Source organism: Micromys minutus, assembly GCF_963924665.1.
Source record: "Micromys minutus genome assembly, chromosome: X".
Taxonomy (NCBI): Eukaryota; Metazoa; Chordata; class Mammalia; order Rodentia; family Muridae; genus Micromys; species Micromys minutus.
In genome coordinates this window covers 117,498,238-117,504,237 of record NC_137970.1, presented here as the reverse complement: position 1 = coordinate 117,504,237, position 6,000 = coordinate 117,498,238, and positions in this window count along the sequence as shown.

Sequence of the window (6,000 nt, the reverse complement as noted above, 5' to 3'; positions counted from 1 at the left end):
CAATTTATTGCTCCAGCCACATATGAAGCAGAGGATGGCATCTGATGGCATCAATAGGAAGAGAAGCCCTTGGTTCTGGGAAGGCTCATTTTCCCAGGGTAGGGGAATGCCTGGGCATTGAGGTTGGTGTGAGTCAGTGGAAGGATGAGCATCTTCTTAGAAGCAAGGGAAAGAGGGAGGAAAATACGAGAGAACAGATGACATTTGAAATGCAAATACATAAAATATACAATGAAAAAAGTAGGGAAAAACAACAACAAAAAATTCCACAAAGCTAGAACACACACACACACACACACACACACACACACACACACACACACACACATACACTATCCAATATCAAGAGTTCATACAGATGCAGATACAAATCTTAAGAAAAGAATAAATTAACTTTTATTATTTAATACATATAATTTGTGAAATAAACCATGATGAAGTTAGTTATCCAAGGAATTATTGAAAATCAATTTAGATTACTATATTAAAAGAATCTAATGGAAACAAAAGATTCTTTCAGTCAAAATGATTGAATACTATCAGGGTTCTATAATCATACACATGCCATTTCTTTTTTTAAATTTTAACCACTTTGTTTAAACAAAACCAAAGATAAATGTACAAATTTTAAGCATTTTTGCATAAAAGTATACAAATACATTTTTGTCAGTGCTTGTTTTTTTTTCCAAAGGTTTGATAGTGTGCATTAAGATCTTACTCGCTTCAATGAGCATAAAGGACACGTAAAACAGGACACATGCCATTTCAATATTCATTTTAGGAGAAATTTAAATAAAATTCACAACTCCTGATCAACTTGAAATTAAAGTAATATTCCTTCAAGGTATTTTTATTCTATTCATTTTTAATTGGGTGTAAGTTAATACAGAGATGTACAACTGTTCAAAGTACAAAGGATAAGATAATGCAACAATCTGTCCTAAATAAGACACTTCAATAACAATTTCTTTCCACAAGGCTCAGAGAGAGTATCACAGAAAAGCAGAAGATACATGGTAAGGCCAGAGTACAGGAAGGATTGATGTGAAATACTATTTTCTGGATGTCAGTCCTTTGTACCAATGAAGACAAATCATCTCTTACTGAATACATAACAACTGTATAAATGGAAGCCAGTCAATAATATCAACATAAATATAGAAGTACTCTTAAGCATTCACCTTTAACTGAAGAGTTATTGGCAGTTAATACTCCATCCCTAACTGAAGAGTTATGGACAGTAAATGACTGTTAGGAGAGAGTTCACAAGGGTTGCTGGTTGGTTCTCACATTCTAACAGCTGTATATTCATGTATTTATGGGTTTCAATAGTAAAACTCATGTTCCTGTGAACATATGGGCAAAACCAAAAAAACATTTGAACCTTTTCTTTTTGTTTTTGGTAGGGGGAAGTCATAGGAGTGGGGCAGGAAGAACTCAGACACCTTGGCAATGAGGGTTATTGGGGTTCATGATGGAAAATATCCAAATAATCAACTACAATATTACATTAAAAAAGTAACCACAATAAGATGAATTAGAATTAAATGAGAACAAGAATTAGAGGATGAGAATTAAAGGAATGAGGGATGAGCAGAGGAATGTAGATTACATATATACATGTTAAGATCTCTAAGAATAAACCAATTTTAAAAACTCCAAATAATTTTATTTTTTTTAAATTAATGAACTAATTATAAGCATTATTCTCAATCCTCAACTACAATGTTTCTAAGAATACATTAATGAAAACTAAAGTAACAATTAACAATACAGCGTTCCTACAAGTTTACTTGGTTGCTGATCTCAGTGTAATTCAAATGGATTTTCTCCACAAATTTTCATACAGTTTCAACTCAATATCAGTTCTAAAATACACATGGAAGAGAATTGGATCTAATAAAGACAAAAATCTTTATTTTTAAAAGACAAAAGATATGAATAACATGCCATACCAAGAATTTAACAAGTCTTAAACTCCTGAAATATGAAGAATCAAGTATTGGTTGTGAGGAGCTGTCCTATGGGAGTTAGAGGACATTCATATTTTCTGAAAACTGGGTATCATTATCACCATCTCCACTCAGTTTTCTGTTCTCAACATTTTTATAAATATTGGCACACATCCCTTGGGAGGCCAAAGTTGTCAGTGGTTGAGAATAATTGCACTATAATTATAATAATAAATAGTGTCATTGACATAAATGAAAACACATTATTTAATTCCATTAACTAGATTTTAGTTACTTTTCTCAGAAATAATCCATGCTAATATTTTCAGGAAAGCAGAAAATGTTTTATATCATTTTATGTTCCATTATCTTTATATTGTCCTTGCTGATTGGCTAGATGGCTATCATATAATATTTTATAATATTTATTTATATTTCAGAACAACAGTTGTAATGTTATAAAAGATTAGAAAAAAACTCTTATTAGTGGTCAACTGATTTAGAGAAAAATAAGTATGTAATTATTTTGAAAATGATAGTTTTAAGCCTACATTTTTGAATGATCAAGAAATAATTTTCTTTTTCTTATTAGATACTCTGTATTTACATTTGAGATGTTATATCCTTACACCGCCCGGTTCCCATCCAGTCTCCACTCCAGTTGTCTTCACAAAGGTGCACTTCAATCGGATCCCCCTCTCCACCACATTGCCTTGTCATTCCCCTGCATTGGGACATGCCCTCTCTGGAACAAAAGTCTCTTCTCACATTGATGGCAGACACTGCTATCTTCAGCTACATATACGACTGGATCAATAGGTCTCTCAATGTGTGCTCAAAGAGGTTGGTGTTTTACTCCATAAATGTGTTTGAAGGCTTTCGTTGGTTGATAATGTTGTTATCTTCCCATGAGGTTGCAACCCCTTTCGCCTCCTTAGGTTCTTTCTTTACCAATCTCATTGAGTTCCCCGAGTTCATACCAAAGGTTAACTGCAAACATGTTCACCTGTATGACTCTAGCATAGTCCCTGAGGGGGCATCCCTGTATGGTTCCTGCCAGTAAGTACTTTTTGGGACCAGCTGTAATGCTTGGATTTGGTGACTGCATATGTGGTGGATCCCCAGGTGAAGCAGCTTCTGAATGATATTTTCTTCAATCCCTGTTCCTCTATTTGACCTTGCATTTCCTCCCATGAGAGTTTTGTTCTCTTTTCTAAGAAGGACTGAAGCATCCCCATTTTGGCCTTCCTTCTTTATGAGCTTCTTAATGTCTGTGAGTTGTTTAGTTGGTATTAGGTATTCCAAGTTTCTGGGGCTCCACTTATCAGTGAGTGCACATCATGTGTGTTCTTTTGTGACTAGGTTACCTTACTCAGGATGATAGTCTCTAATTCCATCCATTTGCCTAGGAATTTCATGATCTCATAGTTTCTAATACCTGAGTAGTACTCCATTGTGTAAATGTACAATATTTTATGTATCCATTCATCTGTTGAAGGACATTTGGGTTCTTTCCTGCTTCTGGCTATTATAAATAAGGCTGCTATAAACATGGTGGAGCATGTGTCCTTGTTATATGTTGGAGCATCTTTGGTGTATATGCCCAGGAGTGGAGTGGCTGGGTTTTCAGGTAGTACTATGTTCAATTTTCTGAGGAACCAAGAGGCTGATTTCCACAGTGGTTGTTATCAGTTTACAACTCCACCAATAGTGGAGAAGTGTCCTCTTTCTCAACATCCTCACCAGCATCTGCTGTCACTTGAGTTTTGATCTTAGCCATTCTGACTGGTATGAGGTGGAATCTTAGGGTTGTTTTAATTTGCATTTCCCTGATGACTAGGTATGTTGAGTATTTTTTTAGGTGCTTCTCAGCCATTTGATGTTCCTCGGTTGAAAATTCTTTGTTTAGCTCTGTACCCCATTTTTAATAGGATTATTTAATTCTCTATAGTCACGCTTTCTGAGTTCTTTGTATATATTGGAGACTAGTGCTCTACCAGATGAATAATTGGTAAAGATGTTTCCCAATCTCTAGGCTCCCTTTTTGTCTTTTTAACACTATCATTAGCCTTACAGAATCTTAGCAATTTCCTGAGGTCCCATTTGTCAATTATTGATCTTAGAGCATAAGCCACTGCATTGGTGTTTTGTTTAGGAAACCATTTCCTGTGCCCATTTCTTCTAAACTCTTCTCCACTTTTTCTTCTAATAGTTTCAGTGTACCTGGTTTTATGTGGAGATCTTTGATTCATTTGGACCTGAGATTTTCCAAGTGATAGGGAGGGATTGATTTGCATTTTTCTTCCTGCTGACTGACAGTTGAACCAACTCCTTTTGTTGAAGAGGCTGTCTTTTTCTATTGAATGTTTTTAGCTCATTTGTCAACAATCAAGTGACCATAGGTATGTGGGTTAATTTCTGGGTCCTCAATTCTGTTCCATTGATCTACCTGCCTATCTCTGTACCAATACCATGGGATTTTTATCACAATTGCTTTGTAATATAGCTTGAGGTCAGAGAAGGTGATTCCCCCAGAATTGATTTTATTTTTGGGAATAGATTTTGCTATTCTAGGTTTCTTGTTATTCTAGATGAATTTAAAATTGCTTTTTTAACTCTATGAAGAATTGAGTTGTAATTTTGATGGGGATTGCATTGAATCTGTAGATTACGTTAGGCAAGATGGCCATTTTTACAATGTTGATTCTAGCAATCCATGAGCATGGGAGATCTTTCCATTTCCTGAGATCTCCTTCAATTTCCTTCTTCAGAGTCTTGTAGTTCTTGTCATACAGGTCCTTCTCTTGCTTGGTTAGGGTCACCCCAAGGTATTTTATACTCTTTGTGACTATTGTAAAGGGTCTCAATTCCCTAATTTCTTTCTCAGTATGTGTTCTCTTTGAGTAGAGGAAGGCTACAGATTTTTTTTTTCAAGTTAATTTTAAAGCTAGCCACTTTGCTGAAGTTGTTTATTAGTTGTAAAAGTTCTCAGGTGAAAACTTTGGGGTCACTTAAGTATATTATCATATCAACTGCAATGGTGGATTAGTGTTGACAGATTTCTCTATATTGAACCATCTTGTATCCCTGGGATAAAGCCTACTTGGTCATGGTGGATGATTGTTTTGATGTAAGAACTAATTTTTATATGTTGTACACCACACATATATACATGTACACACACACACACACACACACACACACAAAGTATCACAGACTAAAATATATATGCCTATAACTATAAGTGAACTTGGAAAAAAAATAAAAATTTAGTCATAATTTTTTCTAGAAAAATATTACCTACATAATATAAAAAATTGGTTTACAATAGTCCCAAAAGTGACATTTACACTCCTCAATTCTTATTATTTCATTTATAATAAATAAGTTTTTATTAGGTAAAGTTGTTTTTTGTCAGTTTCATACTTGCAGAAAATACATACTGACCACTTTTACCATTGCTCTTCTGTAATCTCCCAACTACTCATGTCTATCCTGCCCCTTTCCTAAAAGTATTATTTTTCACTTATGGCTGCGTGTACATATATATATATATACTTTCCTTATGTCTAAAATATTCTGTCCAGTGTCATTTCTAGATCTGGCTTAGTTGTATATTCCCGTAGACATTATTTTGTTATCAAAGTTTCATGTCTTTTTATATTTAAATATTTTTTCTAGATATATTAGTCTGGTTTGGCATTTCTGAGAACTTAAAATACATGCTTTCAAGCCATTCTGACTTTAAAAGTTTTCATAGGTCCATCAACTATTCCATTTGTGTGTTGCTGTAAATATTTTATGGATAGCTTATCCTCTTATCAGCCCCCAAAGTCTCACTCCACAGATGCTGTTCTAGTGTGGAGCCATGTGCACAGACTCTGCCACTTGGTCCACAAACCATCCTCTCCACAGGATTCTTTTTTCCAGACATTTCACTCCACCCACCCTTTTTCTCTCACTGTTGTTTTCCTTTCCAGTACTGCCCAGCACAAACATTACTCCAAAGCCCAAAAGCTTTTCGTGGTAGGTTTATACATTAAATTCT